General features: G+C 38.1%; 1 protein-coding gene and 1 long non-coding RNA gene across 7 annotated transcripts in view; both read left to right on the top strand.

The window, feature by feature from the left end:
- The first annotated feature begins 1,790 nt into the window (after positions 1-1,790).
- LOC115423374 (uncharacterized) lies at positions 1,791-3,194 on the top strand. The gene is made up of 2 exons (XR_003935959.1): positions 1,791-1,869; positions 2,705-3,194. It is a non-coding gene; the product is annotated as an uncharacterized LOC115423374 (long non-coding RNA).
- An 8,512-nt stretch (positions 3,195-11,706) lies between these two features.
- The window catches only part of LOC115423968 (neurabin-2-like), a 91,888-nt gene continuing 83,722 nt past the window's right edge, over positions 11,707-19,872 (top strand). For 5 of the 6 annotated variants that reach the window (XM_030141019.1, XM_030141020.1, XM_030141021.1 and 2 more), the window contains exon 1: positions 11,707-11,810. The gene's annotated coding sequence lies outside the window, so the exon portion shown is untranslated. Of the gene's footprint in view, positions 11,811-12,017; positions 12,377-19,872 lie in introns of those variants that run through there. The other variant, XM_030141018.1, reaches the window with a different exon arrangement.

The following is a 19,872-nucleotide window of genomic DNA, read 5'->3' as shown; positions in this document are numbered from 1 at the left end:
CAAACCACAGTTGAGTTTAAACCCAGGTTTAAACCCAGTCCATCCAGTTGAATGTGAAGAACAGTTAGTGTCCACAGTTCAAGGTGCATCTGTACGTGTGTGTGTGGTCCACATGTCCAGGGTCTAGGGGGGTCATGTTGGATCAGTGGTCCAAATGTTCTCAGATATTTGATCAGGCACCTGTGTGGGCAGCACTTTGGAAGCATTTTCAGGACGCACTTGGTCTCAGTTCAAGAATTTATTCGGATCACATGTGAAACCTAAACACCAGCACTGGTCTTTCTGGACAAGGACTCCTGCAGGAACTCAAGTCACAAAAAGCCTCAAATTCTAGGTCGGTTTGATAATTATCTTCTTGGATGTCTCCACCCTGAACAATAGGTTGGACTTCACAACGTCATCTGACTCCGTCTTCTGATTGGACCTCACCTATTGACGCCACTTACCAACCGTCAGTTCACGTCTTTGCTACTAGAACGTGCTACGCAAAGTGTTGTGATTGTTGTCGTAGACGTGTATCTATTGGAGTGCGAGTTCCCAGCCTCTGTAGACACAACATCTTCTCCAGCGAACAGAACTGACCCTGAACTTATCAGTAGTGACGTCCATGAGTTGAACTGGGAGGCAAGCTTCACCAGTAGAGAAATACATGAGGTGACTGGGACATTTTAGAGCAGCTCACAGCAAAACTGGATTTATTCAAGAGTTATTCTTCAACTTGAACTGAGATAAATGTTCAAACAGTACTATGTGTACGTGGATTAAACATGTCATTTATATCGCTGCGTAAAAATCTTCATTATCTGAGTGTTTCAGTTGTATTTTACGGTCAATGTGCTTTCAAAAACATCAGATATGGTCCTCAGATATCTGCTGTAGATATGGGTGACGGTCTGAGCACATTGTCCAGAATGGGCGTGGGCCTCAGACTGACCCCTGTGGGTGGACCTGGACTCAGGACCTTGTTGCTGTGAGGCCACAGTGCTGTCCACTGCACCAGCACCACCACCAGGACTGAACAGATTCTGTTCCAACACTAACAGTTGTGTGTGTGAACTCAACTCCCATTTGGAGCCAAATCCAACTGCAGTCTGAACTCAAACACACAATCCCACTGAGCTCAGCACAAACAGCCTCATGATGGGAATGTGTCCTGTTAGTGCAGATGTTCTTCACACTGAAGGTGTTCCATCAGTAGATGTGCATGTGTTCCATCAGTAGATGTGCATGTGTTCCATCAGTAGATGTGCATGTGTTCCATCAGTAGATGTGCATGTGTTCCATCAGTAGATGTGAATGTGTTCCATCACTAGATGTGCATGTGTTCCATCAGTAGATGTGAATGTGTTCCATCAGTAGATGTGCATGTGTTCCATCACTAGATGTGCATGTGTTCCATCAGTAGATGTGCATGTGTTCCATCAGTAGATGTGCATGTGTTCCATCACTAGATGTGCATGTGTTCCATCAGTAGATGTGCATGTGTTCCATCAGTAGATGTGCATGTGTTCCATCAATAGATGTGCATGTGTTCCATCAGTAGATGTGCATGTGTTCCATCACTAGATGTGCATGTGTTCCATCACTAGATGTGCATGTGTTCCATCAGTAGATGTGCATGTGTTCCAGGTGTTGATGGGATCGGTTCTGTTCACACTGTGATCAGCAGAGTAGTGTCAAACAGATGCAGTTTGTCAGTTTATCCAGACGTCAGGACTCTTCAGCTCCATTTTGATGGTTGTTGTCTTTGTTGTTGTTGTTGTTGTTGTTGTTGTTGTTTCAGACTTGGTGAGAAACCTGATCATCAGGGTGGTGCTGGTCCACTTCATCCTGATCACGGGGACCATTTTCCTCTACTTCTACTGTCGGGTTTGTTCACAGCTTTATTCAACACTAACACACTTCAACGCTGACATGGGACGCTTCTGCCAAACTGGGTTTACCTCCAACATCTGACACATGTGTTTGTGCAGGTTTACCAGACTCATGGTGTGGAGAAGACAATCACAGAATAACGGCCGATAACAGAATAACGGTCCTGAACCAATAACAGAATAACTTATGTTATTGTCCTGGTAAAAAAAAAAATTCTTTGCAAATGTAATAACTGAGCCAATAATGTAATAATGTATGAATAAAACTGTATCAAAGTTTCATTTAGTAGATAGAACTGTGATAAAATCACAGAGAGAGGGAGGGAGAGGGATTTTTTTTTACCAGGCCAATAACTTACAGCCAAAACTTATTCCGTTATCAGTGGTTCTTCGATTCTCTGTGGTTCTTCCGTTCTCGGTGGTTGTTCTTCATGGTGCTTTTCCTCCGTCCAACACCAGTGCCCTTCATGTGTGTGTTGAATGGTTTGACTGGTTGAACTGGGCTGGGCTTCATGTGGAAAATGTCCGCACAGATGAGATCACATGACTCAGGTCATGTGATGGTCTAAAGCTCCAACCTGGAAGGACTGAGGATGGGAACTCCAGTCTGTGGAGTCCAAGTCCTGGATTTAGTCAGTCCACCTCCTGTCTGTTCCAGTCCACCAGGAAAAGTCCAGACAAACAAACACTGAGACTGAACGTCTGTGTGCTTTCAGAGCCATCCCATGTCAGCAGGATTTACCTGATCAGCTGATTGGATTCAGTGATTGAATGGACTGGACATGGACTCACACACACATGATGATGACATGTTTGTATGTTTGTTCCAGGCCAGTAGGGGGCGCTTCAGACTGAAGATACGGAAGACAGGATGAGATGCACGACACAGTCTACGACCACAGTCTACGTCCACATCCACGTCCATAATCCACATCCATATCCATGTCCACGTTCATCTCCACATCCACATCCACAGTTAAACATGAAGAAGAAGAGTTGTTTGTGTCTTTGTCTCAGTTCCTTTCCTGGAGTCATGGTCCAGTCTAAATGCCTTTCATGCTCTCTGTACATATATATACTCATTTTACTCTGTGTTCATTATCATTAGAATAGAATAGAATAGAATAGAATAGAATAGAATAGAATAGAATAGAATAGAATAGAATAGAATAGAATAGATCTTTGTCACTGTCACAGCAACAATGAAAATTTATCAGCTCTGTTCTGCAAGATAAAAAAAAAAAACATGACTTTGTATTTACGCCTCCTGATTCCTGTCCAATGAACAGTTCTTCAATTAAAGTCTGTGTGTGAACAGTTGGGTGTGATCCAAAAATGTATTAATATGTCCAGATTTGGATTTAACAAGGATTTCATACTCGCTATACAAGCACTTTCTACTTTCCCCAAAGCAAGAATCAAAATGAATGATAGTCTATCTAATCCTATAGCTATACAACGTGGCTGTAGACAAGGCTTTCCAGCGAGTCTTCTTCTATTCAGTCTTTTCATAGAACCATTGGCCCAGGCAATTAGGCAAGAAACAGCTTAGGAGGGTATTTATATCAGTGAAAGTGAATATAAAATTTCATTATATGCAGATGATGTGCTGATCACAGTCAAGGATCCAGGCTCCAGTGTCCCATTGCTGATGAATATATATATATATATATATATATATATATATATATATATATATATATATATATATATATATATATATATATATATATACATATATATATATATTTATTTTTTTTTTTTCTTTTTTTTTTTTTTTCTTTCATTTATTTATTTCATTCATGGTTGTGCATTTCATTTCATTCAATAATCATCAAGTAAATAAACATATACACACCCATGCTCGAAAAGGAACAGGATGAAGAAAATCTTATATTTCCTGCCCCCTTCTAAATAATAATAGCCTTAATGGTCAGCCGTACACAACTAACTATAAAATCATACTGTACAAAGTCAGACAAACCAACTAAATACATCCAAAGATAATACAAAATGAATACAAAACCAAGTGCAAAACTACATATCCAGAAAGTACAAAACATAAGTAAATATAAACCTGATGAAATGATGCATAAACATTTTACCAGTCCAAAACAAGTACATAAATATCACAAAATGCAAAAACAAATACGAAGCCAAATGTAAAACTTATAACTGTTCATATAATCTCATTGTTCTTTCTTTATACACTTTTTTCAGTTGGAATATGTTTTTAAAGTCCTTCAGCTCATTATAAAGAGAATTCCAGAGTTTAACACCCACCACTGATACACACATCTGCTTGAAATGACCTTTCCTTTGATGCTCTTCCTTCTCTGAAGTGAAGACAAACAGTTCTTGTAATTTAGCAGCTAGTGCTTTACTTTTGGCCTTGAACAGATCAAGTAATGTCTGTAACTGAACTAGCTTTTGCCATTTCAATAATCCAGAATTAATCAATAGTGTATTTGTGTGTTCCTGATCATCTGCTTTATGGATAATCCTGATAGCTCTCATCTGTTGGAGATCCAATGGCTTTGTGTTGCTCTTATAAGTATTACCCCAGACTTCCACACAGTAGCTGATATATGGTAATATAAATGCACAATACAGTGTTCGCATTGCCCTGTAATCTAACAAATACTTTACCTTATTTAAAATGAAAGTACACTTTGACATCTTTTTCCTCACATGTGCAATATGGGATTTCCATGTCAGACCTTTATCTAATATTACTCCCAAAAAGCGAAGTTCAGAGACCCTTTCAATATTAATTCCATCTATAGTCAGTACTACATTTTCCTCCCTTCTTTTCTTACCAAAAACCATACATATACAGGGTGGGGAAGCAAAATTTACAATATTTTGAGGCAGGGATTGAAAGACAGTGTATGACCAATTAGTTTATTGAAAGTCATGAGAATTTATTTGCCACAAGAAAATGTCCATAATAGAAAATGTTTTTATTCTATGTGTCCTCCTTCTTTCTCAATAACTGCCTTCACACGCTTCCTGAAACTTGCGCAAGTGTTCCTCAAATATTGGGGTGACAACTTCTCCCATTCTTCTTTAATAGTATCTTCCAGACTTTCTGGTAATAGTTTTGCTCATAGTCATTCTCTTCTTTCCATTATAAACAGTCTTTATGGACACTCCAACTATTTTTGAAATCTCCTTTGGTGTGACGAGTGCATTCAGCAAATCACACACTCTTTGATGTTTGCTTTCCTGATTACTCATATGGGCAAAAGTTTCTGAAAAGGTATGGATAATAGTGTTAGATATGATTATGACATCAGTATATGTTTGGGTTCAAAACAACTGACGTAGTGTCTGCTGAGAAAAAAACAACAAAATGTTCATTGTACATTTTGCTTCCCCACCCTGTAGTTAGGGTTGCAGTCCAGGTGGCTTTATTGGATTGGTGGGACTCTCATCCTGTGGGTTGGCCAGCCTGGAGCGCACAGACCGCTAATTGGTGGAGGAGGACGGAGCCCGCCTTTAAAAGCCGCCTGTGGACAGCCCAGCCCCGCTCCTCGTCCTGCTCCCAACTAACACCGCCAGTTCGCTGTATTAGAGAGAGAGTTTCGACATTTTGAATTCAGTATTTATGCTCATTGTAAATAGTTTATGGACACCGCAGCACTTTTTATTTTCATCACGTTTTCTCCTGTTTTTGAGTTAGGAGGCCAGGTTAGTCCTGTGTATTTTTGTTCTTGTATTTTTACTAGGGAAGTACAGAGTGTTTGAGTTGGTTTTGTTTGTTATTTTTATCACTGCTCACCCTACATTAAATAAACTGCTGCTGGGATTTAATTTAACATTATCTGTCACGGCCTTCCTTGGGAGTGGGAATCGAGTGGGGAGTCCTTTTATGTTATGCCTTATTTTACCCCTAGACTAGGGCGTAACATAAATTGGGGGCTCGTCCATTTGTGATCTATTTCGTTTTTTTTTTTTTTCAAAATTGTTTGATAGTGTTTTTTCTGACGTTTTTTTCCGCAGGTTTTACAGCCTGGTTAGTTACGTTTGGTCTTTGTGTGTTTGGTTGGCAGACCTCTCGCTTGAGTCATGGCAGATTTTGAATTGGACGACTTTGCAACAAATCCTACTGAAAGTAAATTAGATAGATGTAAAAAAGCGGATCTCTTGTTCGTGGCCAGTTTCTTTGAGGTGAGTGTGCCGCTTAACGCCAAAAAAGCTGAATTAAAAGCGCTTTTGTTACAGGCGCTGAATGAGAAGGGTGTGTTTGCTACAACAGTTGGGACTACCGGGGTGGGTGGAGATGGGATTAAGGTGCCTCACGTACAACATCAATGTTCTGTGGAGTACGAGCACTTCTTGGTCGTCCTGTTGGTTTCTTCTTTAGTGCAGATCCAGTCTCTTCAAAGTTATTAATCCAACATTTTATCGCGTGTTTTGATGGAACAGCACCATGACATCCAAAGTTGTAAAAACGTCAGAACTCCCTCTGCGCAGCTGTCAAACTATCACCATTTTTATCAAACATTTTTATGGCTAATGCACGCTGTTGCCCGTTCCACTGATCCATGGTTACTACAATGGGGGTGTGTTTACTTGCTCAAGGTCGCTGTCTCGCAGTGCTGCCACTTGCTCATGTCTGCCAATACGCACTTCAAAAATTCCCGTTTTTTTGGGTCACCCTGTACATTAGGGTCCGATCGAGCCAAAGTGAACGTCAACATGAAGAAGTACATTTGCACACATCATTTATCCAGTGGGCTCACTTTTTAGCTAAATATCTGTATTTTAACATTCGATGAAGGAACCTGCAGTGTGAGCCAGTCCTTTGAGCCAGTGTGAGATTGACTTGTGTTAAAAGACACTAAAGAATGAACATAAGATGGTAAAAGACGACTGAGGGCTTTAAAAACAAATCACATCCATTGTCTATCACACCTGTTGGATAAAGAGGGCCATTCAACTTTAGAATAACGGTCATAATGGTGAGTTTTGCAGCTGTCATTTGCAGGGCCAGATTAACACTTCATTGTACCCTGGGCAACAATATTCAAGGGCCCCATCATCACAACCCCAGGATCCCTATAATCTGGCAAAATACAGAATAAATTCCAGGAATATATGCAAATACACCCCATACTTCAGTATCTAACTATCATCAAATGCATTTTGATGTACAAATGTGTAAATGCTCGTAGAACTACAAGTGCACCACTACAGCCTCTTGTCAAGGCCACTCACTTGCACATGATGATATGAAAACAAAACACATCATCATCATCAGTATAATCTAAAACTGATCCACTACATTAGAAAGAGAGGGAAGTGTCCTCCATTTTCACAAAAAATAAATAAGAAACCATTTCCAAAGTATCCAGTATTTATTTAAGAACACTTTTTGCCAACACAAATGTATTGAATCGTCAGAAAAAGCCCACAGACAAAACACAAACATAATCTGATAGAATCAGATATGAATTTTAAACAGAAATCCACTTGTCACCTCAGAATTCAACAAGAGAGTTAAAGTAAGTGCAATATAAACATCTGGAAATCTGCTTTCTCTGAACAATAAACATATCTCAACATTTTCATGAAGCCACCACAAGGAAAAAATAAATATAATGCAGTATAATCTGCTAAAATAAACATTTTGGTCCCAGTTTAACTTTTAAACAGAAAACACATCACAATTCAAGGCATGTCAAGGCAAGGGTTAAACATTTTAACACTAAATACTACATATACTGAATACTATAAACATCTGGAAAACCGTCAATTTCTCTCAAATACTTATCTGACCAATACAAAGTTTGTGTTCTAAATGATGGGGAAGTGCATGTTTAAATTTCACATTCCTGATTTTATTTGGCATTTTTCTCCTTTTTAAATTTTCGTTTGGCGCTCCCACTTAGCCGCTTCTCCATGTTTGCAATGTTAGATTCGCGTACGTCGCGTATGTCACGTAGTTCTTGACGTCTCACATCCCACTCAGTGCACGCACGTTGATTTGCGTCACCGCTGATTCGCTTTTTGGACTGACCAATGAGGAGAGGGTCTCAGCTCACGGTCACAGACAGCAGGAGCAGGGTTTCTGTGCAGTGCAGTGGCTCCGGGCAGCGGACGGTTTCATTTATATGCAAAAGATAACCAGATATTTTCGTCATGCCTGAGCTACCCAGGGCCCTTCAGAGGTCACGGGCCCCTGGGGAATTGCCCAGTTGCCCATATGGTTAATCCGGGCTTGGTCATTTGTAATAAATCTTAGAGCTGAATGATAAACAGTGTCAAAGGAATGTAAGGCAGTAGCAGGTGCATGTCTGTGGAAAATGTCTCTGTAATCCAAAACTGACTAAAAAGTAGCCTCAACAAGTTTCTTCCTGCAATGAAGAGGAAAGGACGATTTGTTTCTGTAAAAAAAGAAAAAAAAAAAACACCTTTCGTCTCAGTTTAGTTACTAAGTTAGATATTAGGGATGCGCCGATACTGTTACCAGTATCAGGCATTGGGTCCGATACTCAGCGTGTGTACTTGTACTCGTACTCGTAAAAGTACTCTGATACAATCGCACCGATACCACTTACAGCAGTGTGACGTTTACAGTTCAGTGCAGCAGGTACGAGGAGGAGGAGTAATGTCATCCGTGTGGAGATTTAACCAAATAAAAGACGGACACAAAAGTAATATTAAAGACACAGATGGATATTTTGTCATTTCATTTTAGGACAGTGTTGCTTATTTTTTCACTTCATTTATCATTTTATAGTTTTGTTTTGTTTTTTTATTCATTTTTGTTCATTTTATCCACTGTCATTGATATAACTCCAGGGGTTTTACTGGGGAATCAATGTTGTAGAAGATGACGGTGTTTCCACAGTAACTATGGAGCCTCTGAACGTCCAAATATGGTCATATCTGATGACCATGAAAAGATGAAGAACTGTATTTGACACCAATTACTGACATGTACTGATAGGATTAGTGGATCAACAGGAATCAAACAGTTTAGATCAGTAGATGGTTTAGGTCGATGGTGGATGTTTGGGTCTTTAAGGGTTAATCATTTGTAAAGATGCACTGAGATATTAACACGTATACTAAGACATTTGCAATTTGATGAAATGAATGAGAAATTCACGTCTGTTGTGAACAGTTGCCATATGGTTTGGAGGTTTGTCTGTGTTATTTTGAGGATGGAATTTCTGTTTCAAGAACTGAGCCAAAACAATGGAGTAAAACTGCAACAAGTGGTTCCAGTCACAACAAGCCCCGCCCCTCACACATACTGTAGTTTATTTTGTCATGGATCCAGCTGATGTCATCATATCAGTTGCCTCTATATATGTGCCAAGTTTGAAGTTAACTGAAACAAAATTGCTGTTTATATTAGGGGTGTTAGAAAATATCAGTTCTGCAATATATTGCAATATTTCATTTCACATTACTGTATCGATATTAAAAAATACTGTACTGATAATTTTTAGGTATTTATTCAAATGCAGATGTTGTGGAGTTTCTTTTTTGTTTTTCTTTTTTGTTTTTCTTTTATTTATTATTATTTAACACTCTTTTATCAAATAATGTTAGTTCCTTTGTTGGGATTGCACAAAAATAATGTTCTGAACTGATAGAATCTGAACATTTGAACAGGATCTTAAACTGTAATGTCTGTAAAACAAAATTTAAGCTTTAACATGGGAAAATTTGTGATATAGCATCAGATCATGTTGTGATCAAATAAAAATGTGTTTAGTATTTGTGCAGATTTCTGGTGTAATTCAATTCTTCCTGATAATCATTTTTAAAAAAAAAGAAACAAACAAAAAATGGCCCTTTTAACAGTATCATGATATATCGTGATATATCCTATCATGATCCTAGTATTGTGATTTGTATCGTATCGCCAGGTTCTTGCCAATACACAGCCCTAGTTTTTATAGACATTGGAAATTTCGCCCATTATAAGGAAATGGGAGAAAAAAAGATTTAAAAATTCCTAAATTATTTTTACTTTGACCTATTGTTCCTAAAATGTAATCTCATCTGTTCAGGGTCACTGGCAATTGATAAACATTAAGGAGGGTAGGAAGTACCCCAGGACCCCAGGACACGAGTCCCTCACACTATCTCAGATACTTAACTAATACCATGAACAGAACTGAATGTGCAAGAACCTGCTCTACCTCCCAGTATTCTATAATAGAATGTGCAATAACTTGTTGTTACCTTTCAGTACTTATTATTATTATTATTTTAATATTATTATTTTTAAATAATACTCTATTTTACAAATGTGTATTTGTGCTTGTATGTGCAATAACTGTTTTTATATGTTTTAGCTGAGTTTATGTTTTGTATCTGTCTTCTTTGTCATATCTTTTCCTTTTTCTAACTCTTTTTCTGACTCAGGGAAACGCACAAGAATTCTGATGTACCTACACTGCCTATGTATCTGTGCAAATGGCAAATAAAGTCTATTCTATTCTATTCTAAATCCAATTTGGTATGAATTCAACCAATAGTTTTGCTGCTAAAGCGTAAACAAACAAACAAACAAATGGAACCAAAAACAGTACCTGTTACCTCCCCTTTGGGGGGTAATACTATTTCCTTCTAATAACTCCACTACACAGTTGGTTGTACATTAGCTGCTTTGACCAGCAGATGTCACTGTATTCTTTATTTTCTCCGGTCACTTTTTGGCAGTGGTCTTTCCTGAACAACAGTTAAAATGTAACATCAGAACACGTGGTATGAAGTTTTATATGTGACTGAATATAACATACAGCATCTGAGCGAAGTCAAAGGGAGGTTCACATCTGGTCAAAAACATTTTAATTACAATAATCTAAACCAAACTTATATTATTGGGTAGGTAATTACTTATATTTTCAGGAAAATGTATTTTGAAATGAAAAAAATTTATGAAAAAAAATAGTGAGTATTTTAGTGAGTGTGAATGTTTGTACAGTGACTCAGTTTAGTGCCGTCATTCTGGGTTCATTTTATAAACTATAAATAAACTACATTTATTCAAATACACTGAGATTTGACTGTTATATTATTTATGTCATATTCTAAACACAGTGTTTAAATTAATAAATACATATATCTGTGCAAAATACATGTGAATATAATGTTAGTATTATTTGTATGTTGGAGATATTATAAATAAATGTACATGATATTGATAATTGAAATAAAAACTGTTTAATTGTATATTTCCTTTTGTTGTCCATCTGTGACGCTGACATTTGTCTAAACTCTATTTAGGTTTGATCATATATTTGTTTCCTCTATAACCGATTATTGGGTTGTAAAATAGAGGGTTTAAGGTTTACACTGAATACATTTGAGGAGGAAAATGTCAGAGGAACTTCACTGTGGAGAACTGTGGAATTCTGGGAAAAAAATAAAAGTACATTTTTTTCCATCCATGGACAAAAAAGGAGGAGGAGAAAAATGAAGAAGAAGAAGAAGAAGAAGAAGGAGAAGGAGAAGATGTTGAAGGAGGAGAAGAAAAAGGAAGAGGAAGAAGAAGGAGAAAAGGGAAGAAGATGATGAAGACGAAGAAGAAAAAGGAGAAGATGAAAAAGGAGAAGATGAAGGAGGAGAAGGAGAAGACAGAGAAGAAGATGGAGAAGAAGAAAAAGAAGAAGAAAAAGAAGAAGAAGAAAAGTGTTTTGTCTCAGAGAAAGTAAAGGAAGTAAAAGGATGAATAGAAGGACTGAGGATGGATGAAAACAGATGAGAAGAAGAAGGTGATGGAAGGAGGAAGGAGGGAGGAGCAGGAGGAGGAGGAGGGAGGAGAGGGGGAGGAGCAGAGGGGGAGGAGCAGAGGGGGGGGCCATCCTCGGCTCAGTGTGTTGGTTCGTTCCGGACTCAGGAGGACAATGGACCCAGTCCAGCTCAGCAGAACCTAGGACGGACCACGGCACCGGGGCTGGACACAAGGTAGGACTGATGTGGGCCGGGTCCGCCTGGGTCCGCCTGGGTCCACCTGGGTCCGGGTCCTGGGCTCCGGACCCACGGAGGACCGAGCAGACAGATAGAGCAGGAGAGGCACCGCAGAGCCCAGGGTGGAGGAGGAGGAGGAGGAGGCCCGGCTGCATCCGTCCTCCTGCCTCCGAACCCACCGGTGACACGAGCCCACACCGAACCCCTGACTCTGGATCTCGGCTCGTGCACGCGTTCCGCGACGCGACAGAACAAAGTCACATCCGGAGTCCACGCGCCGCGTTGTTGTTGACGTCACCGCCGCGAACTCCGTTAGAAAACGCTCCTGTTTTCAGTGTCCCTGCTGCCGCGTGGAAGGAAACACCTCCTGTGGGTTTTCCACCGCTTCAGTGTGTCAGCCAGCGTGTGGTGGGGAATTCGGGATGTGAGGGAAGCTTTAAACTCCACTTTATTAGAATTAAATCCAGTTTTCATGCGCGTGTGCTGGTGTGTCTGAGCTGAAGTGCACTGAGGAGTCCTGTGGGAAACCCACGGAAAACACGGGAAACAGTGGACGTTTTAGTGTAAGTCAACCCTCATTTGTGTCATATATTGAAGCCGAATTGGTCAATACAGTGGACTGATTAACATGCGACCTTAAAAGTTATTGATTGCGTCTGAAAAAGTGTCACCCGAAGCCGGTCCAAGTCCAATGCGGTGTTTTTTAAATGGAGTTCGGCTGTAGCATGTGTCAGATGTGCCAACAAAGCCTGTTTGTGGCCAACAGCAGCAGAGGGAGCATGCAGCCAGAAGGAGCCTTCCACTGGAGCAGGCCTGGGAGGCTTTCCTCAACACATGCAGGGATTGTCGTGTGAATAGATGGAGGCATTGTAGCTGCCATAATGTGTCTGCTGTTGGACAGTGCGCGTGACGCAGGGACACAGACAGAGATGCTGTGGATGGACACGCAGGGAATTATTACTCATCTGTCCACACAGCAGAGATTAGCATGGCAGAGCAGCAAGAGGAGAGAACAGAAGAGAACAGAAGAGAACAGAATAGAATAGAATAGAATAGAATACCTGTATTGTCATTGTGTTACTCCAGTCAGTGCAACAAAACACCAGTGCTACAGAAATAAGAATAGAGCTTTCTTTCTTTTTTCTTTTCTTTTTTCTTTTCTTTATTTATTTCAAACATGCAAAGAAACAAAATAAAACAAAACCAAATAAAACATTTAAATGGACAGCATCTATCTTCAAGCACACACAAGTCTGAATTTGGCAAAAGGAGTAGGAAGAAGTATAAACTTATTTAATCCAACCCCTCAGTGTAAAAAAAAAATCTGTAATTTAACAGAATTTTCACTGTTTATTTTACAGATTTTTCCTGTATTTTTAAGATACAGGAAAATATCAATGAAATGACAAAAACAGACTGTGATTTTACACGTCAAATGTAAAATAACACCAAAAAACTGTAACTGTGAATAAGCAAAAAAATTGCCATTTTTTTAAAGATTTTTTTTTTTCACAGAAAAATACAGTTAAAAATACATGTGCAAATGGATCATAGTCTCACAAATATTTATTTTGTATTTATGAGATTAAACTGTTAATTTAAAGCTTAATACTGTAAAAAAAATAAATAAATAAATAAAAAAATAAAACAAGATAAAATTACTGACAGTTATAACAAGAATAGAGCTAAGTAGAATAAAAAAACTAGAAAAGCACTCGGAGAGCGCAGGGCTCCACCAAGGCAGATCAGTGTCGTCCCCCCCCCCAAATCACCACCAAAATTTAATCATGTGTTCCTTGTGCCAGTATCAACATTTCCTGAAAACTTCACCCAAATCCGTCCATAACTTTTTGAGTTATCTTGCTAACAGACAGACAACTATATCACTTTTGCTACACATGATGAATCAATCTTCAATATCTTGTAGAACCTGTTGGGAACTTATTTTGTATATATATATATATTTTTTTTTAACCAAGCACTCTGACCATTTATTGGGGAGTTATACATGCATATGTTGAAAATATCCCTATCTCCCAATGATAAAGAATCCTTTTAAAAATTCCTGGATCCAGACAGTGATCCGGATCATTCCCAAAATCTAATCATTTGTTTCTCGTCCCATTTCGGACATTTCCTGAAAATGTCATCAAAATCCATCCATAATTTTCTCAGTTATGTTGCTAACAAACAAACAAACAAACAAACAAAACAAACAAACCCTGGCAAAAACATAACCTCCTTGGTGGAGGTAATAAAAATGGACAAAATACGAGTTGACAGTATTAACAGTATGTGACAGTACGTATATGTATGAACAATATTAACAGTATTTATTAATGAAAACTGTATGTATACTTATGAGCCGAGTCTATATACAAATAGTGATTTATATTTTGATAAATATTGAATAAATTTTTGGGCAAGAAGGTCCTGGGTTCACTTCCTTCCTGTGTGGACTTCGTGTGTTCTCCCCGTGTCTGTGTGGGTTCTCTCTGGGTACTCCAGCCTCCTCCCACCTTCCAAACACATGCACTGGTGGGTTAGTCTGGTGATCTGTATTGCCCATAGGTGTGAATGTGAGTGTTCGTCTCTGTCTGTTCAGCCCTGCGATGAACTGGTCACATGTCCAGGGTGAACCCCGCCTTCACCCATAAGTAGCTGGGATGGGCTCCAAGCGACCCCCGTGACCCTAGTGAGGATAAAGAGGGTTCAGAAAATGAATGAATGAATCAATTCTGCATTGTTATTGCAGAACAGAAGATTATTGCAGGACTTACTGCACCTAAGTCTGCAGTGATTCTTCTAGATCAGACCTGGGCATTGTACGGCCCGGGGGCCACATGCGGCCCGATAGCTGACTCTGACTGGCCCACATGAGGTCATTGGCAAATTAAAAGTCAATGCAAATATATATCACTGTAATAGATGCAACTAATACAACGGTAATGCTTTTATTTTGAAGAATCTGCTAAATTAGCATATTTCTGTGTGTGCTTTCTGTACTTAGCATAAGGCTTATGCACTGATTGGTTTGTTGGTCAGCTAACGCCAAAACAAGAAAAACTGATTTGGAATGCAGAGTTTTTAACAAGACATGGACTCTAAGTATTTCTTCGCTGAAGTCAGAGGTAAATAAAAGGAAAAGGAACTGAGCTATGCAAACAGAGGTGGATGGATTTACTGTTTTTCATGTAAAGTTAATGTAGAGCTGGTTTTGCACATTTTCGAAAATGTTTTTGTGAATATTCATTAAATAGTTGTATTCTGTGCTCCACATTTTCAATGTATTGTTTCATTTACTGTTTTTATAGAGATATATATTGAGCAGAGCTGCAAGTGTATTGATCCGGTCCTTAACAACTGTCAAACCTTCTCATGTGCCCCCATAAGAAAATTAATTGCCCACTCCTGTTCTAGATTGTTGCCTCTGCCAGGAGGTATTGTGATCACTTTGCTTTGTGTGTTTGTTTGTTGGCAAGATAACTCAAAAAGTTATGGATTGATTTGGGTGAAATTTTCAGGAAATGTTGATACTGGCACAAGGAACAAATGATTAAATTGTGGTGATGATTGTGGGGGGGGGGGGGGGGGGCTGATCTGCCTTGGTGGAGGTCTGCGCTCTCTGAGTGCTTTTCTTGTTTGTTTGTTTGTTAGCAGCTCTACAGGAAAACTATTCCAACCATCTTTACCAAATCTTCCCCACAGATAGGCCTAGGCCCTGGAACCAACCCATTAAATTTTGGGCCAAGTAGGCCAAAGTTCAAGGTCACAGCAAGGTCACAACATCTACAATTTTCTATCTCTCATCATTGAGCAATTTTTGAAAATTCATAAAAAATTCAAAATGACTCCGATTAGCCTCCAATTTGATCCACCTGTAGCTTAGAACGATATCTTGTATCTGGCACAAAATTGTCCACATCCACTGTGGAATGTGGACTCTGTGGACATTTACATTTAACATTGAAAATTCCATTAATGACGTATTTTTCATTATAACTCAACAAATGTTGATTGGAATTTAATCTAATTTGACATACACATGACTGGTACCAAGCTTCAACTTTTTCTGCTGTATGGAACAACCTGGAAACTGTGGAATTTAAACAGACATAGTCGATCCACACATGCACACCGTTCAGGGTGCTTGGCGGAGGTTTGCGTTCTCTGGACACTTGTTTCGACTGTATTAAATATACACAAGTGTTGGAATGGAGGCGTGGTGTTTTTACCATCATGAACTATCCAAACACCTGACCTTTAGAAAAACCACAGGCTTGGTTGTTTGTTGTGTGTCCTGTAGTCTGTGCAGACCCCTCCCACCCCATAGATATAGATTATAAATCAATACTCAATCATTTCCTTCAGCTGAGAATTATCAGTGTTAGGTGTTGGAGGTGAAAAGGGAGGGGCTTCTTCTTTGGATGAAATATGTGGACTGTGTGTGAATGGATGGTGCATAAAACAGAAGTGATTGTGGAGGATGGCTTTGTGTTGTAACAGGACTCTTCATGGCTGTTACTTAACTCTGTTTCCTCTTTTTTGGCTCAGTTTTTTTCTGGAAAGGTGCAAAGCAGCTCTACGATATGAGGAAAATATGCAGTAATGACATGACTGGCAATAAATAAAGTAGCGACTGTCTGATGTGACTTTTTTTCAGGGCTGATGACAGTAATAAAACAGAGAGGTTTAAAATGCATCTGGAAGTAAAAGGAAAAAACCTGGATCTGTCGACAACATTCAGCCAGATCAACCTGAGGGGGAGCAGACTGTGTTTAGATATGGAAGAGTAATCAGAGTATTCAAAGGAAGGCAGGGTCCGCTCCCCATTCCAGACCTCAGGTCAATAGACTTTTGTAAATCTGTGTCTATATTTGTCGTTTGTCATGTTCATGTTCGTATTTTAGCCTGAACCAGGACATTTTCTGAACCATAATCAAGTGGTTTTTGTGCCTAAACCTGAACAAACCTCAGCTGTGAAACAGTCTCAGTCTAAATGCAACAGTTAAGGAGTATTTTTCATGTTCTGAATAATATTTGGGTTCTTCTCTGAAACTGGTCCTAAAAACAGGACAGAGGGGCTGAACATTCAAACCAGATGTAGACGAATGTTATGAAGCAGGTTTGGAAGCACTTTGGGTCAGTTTAAAAAATAAATACTCACTGAAATAAAAGAGAAACTATTTTTCAGATGAAACACATGTTTATATTATTTTACATTATATTTAATACAAAACTCTGTATGTAACACGGTCAAAAGGACACAAAAATTACACACTACTATTTTTTTTTAATATGTCTTTATTCACTCACAGGTACATTTCGGGAATTGAACTAATTATCAGGTCAGTCAGGGGAATTAAAAAAAGGATGTTGGCAGACGTTACAACAAGCGAAGAATTTTTTTAATTTAGTACGAGATAGAAGGGTAACATATAATAATAATGAATATATCTGTAAATCAACACCATATTTATGTTCGTTGCCATGTTTATGGAATGACTTCTGGTGTCATCTCGTGATAATAAATAAACAAATCATCACATTTGTGATTTAATGGAAAAACCGACAATACGCACTTCTGTTTTTTTGACATTTAGTAAATATCGGAACAGAAATTCGAGAATTAGCCAGAGAATGTGTTTACCTCCAAAGGAATATTAGTGTCAGAGCTACCAGATCTACTTCAAAACACTGTCTGCACATGACAATACATGCACTGTTCAGGTTCTATCAGTGGAACATTTAGAAATCGATTGGCTAAATGGACATAAACTAACATATATGGGTGCTTCTCTGAAACTGGTCCTAAAAACAGGACATGGAGGTTAAAAATTCAAATCAGATGTAGACGAATGTTATAAAGAAGGTTTGGAAGCACTTTGGGTCTATTTTAAAAAATAAATAGTCACTGAAATAAAAGAGAAACTATTTTTCAGATAAAACACATTTTTATATTATTTGATACCATATTTGATACAAAAATCCACACGAAAATTACACGCTACTATTTTTTTTTTAATATCTCTTTATTCTCTCTCAGGTACATTTTGGGAATTGAAGTAAATATTCAAGGCAAAGGGTTTCACAAAAATGACCACTGTTGCATTCATTCGCCATTTATATGCGTTTAACTGGGCTGGTTCCGCATGCAACACCAGTGGACACGATGGGTTCCACATCAAACCTGGAATGAGACTGAGACTGATGACAAACCCACATGTGTGGATTAGAAAAACCACTGGGATCCACACATTTAACACAGTGTCTTTATTTAGAGTCTATAGAAGAGCATTTACACACATGTTTACACATCTAATGCACTGACACCTAGGGAGATTTAATGTCCATATTTGGGTCTTATTTTTGGACCCAATATTTGATTATAAATTCATCAATTATGGGATGGATCAGAGCAAGAGGATAATATTTTTTTTGTGCATTTATCTGAGGTCATCATTAGGTCCATCCTGGGTGGAAATATGTCAACATTTACCTTTTTATTATTGGGTCTAAAAAGATGGAAAAGTGACAGATTCTAAAATAAACCCAGTTTCAAAGAAGGATCCATTTATCTGAACATTAAGGAAAACCTCTTTCATATACAGTGTGTCAGTAATCCATGTGTTTAGGTGTGAGGATGTGTGATACACTGACTGATACAGTATTTAAAAGGACAACATGCCAAAATCTATGTGCATCTGTTTTTTGTTTGTTTGTTTGTGTTGTTGTTTTTAAGTATCTGTGTCCCCAGTCCTGTGGGACTACCTTTCTCATGTGTCTATTACCACAGAGCCAATCCAAAAAAAAAAGAGATCTTGCAGTGTTTTAGCTACAAATTAGTATCTAAGTACAGAAGTTCAGACACTGCTTCAGTGTTTTTGTCTATTTTGGACTTTTTTTTTTTTTTTTTTTAAATAACATCAACTCTAAATAGTAGGTGAAGACGCTGGCTGGGACCAGGCATCAGAAATGCATTTGGAGCTTAAAGTAAAAAACAAAACATGATAGGGGCGTGGTCCCAGATGGACTGCCCACTACTGTTTGATTCCTAACTGTTGAACCAGACCAGTTGAACACAAATATTCTACAGAATTGTAAAGGTCTAAATGCCATCTGAAACAGACTCAAAGGGAAACATTTAGTTTCAGTACTTTGACATGAAAAATATCTAAAACTACTGCGTCACAGATGGACAAAAAATGTGCTTCTATTTTTTTCCCAGAATTCCACAGTTCTCCACAGTGAAGTTCCTCTGACATTTTCCTCCTCATTGTAGTCAGTGTAAACCTTAAACCCTCTATTTTATAATCTAATAATTGGTTATAGAGAAAAAAAAATATTAGATCAAACCTAAATAGAAAGAGTTTAGACAAATGTCAGCGTCACAGATGGACGACAAAAGAAAATATACAATTAAACATTTTTTATGTCAATTATCAATATCATGTACAATAATTTATAATATTTACAACATAAATATAATATTAAAATTATATTCAAATGCATTTTGCATAGATATATGCATTTATTAATTTAAACACTGTGTGTTTAGAGTATGACATAAATAATATAACAGTCAAATATCAGTGCATTTGAATAAATGTAGTTTATTTATAGAGTTTATAAAATGAACCCAGAATGACGGCACTAAACTGGGTCACTGTACAAACATTCACATTCACTAAAATACTCAAACTTTTTTTTCATAATTTTTTTTTCTCATTTCAAAATACATTTTTCTGGAAATATCAGTAACTACCTACCCAAAAATATAAATTTGGTGTCGATGATTGTAATTGATTTTTTTTTTTGACCAGATGTTAACCTTCCCTTGACTTCACCCATGGATGGATGGATGAGTTAGCTTTAACATTAAGCACTGAAGGCATCTATTTGTATTTGGCTTTTAATACAAGTGTATCACTTACTTGTTTTATGTTCTGCTTGTGTTTCTGATGTTCTTATCTAGTTTGCAAGTTTACTGTATCTTGTACTTTGACTTATATCACTGGGCAGCTTGTGTTGTTTTAAATGTGATATAGAAATATACTTG

Source organism: Sphaeramia orbicularis, chromosome 8 (assembly GCF_902148855.1).
Source record: "Sphaeramia orbicularis chromosome 8, fSphaOr1.1, whole genome shotgun sequence".
Taxonomy (NCBI): domain Eukaryota; kingdom Metazoa; phylum Chordata; class Actinopteri; order Kurtiformes; family Apogonidae; genus Sphaeramia; species Sphaeramia orbicularis.
The sequence above is the reverse complement of the archived record's forward strand: the minus strand, read 5'-3'. Positions and strand labels throughout refer to the sequence as shown.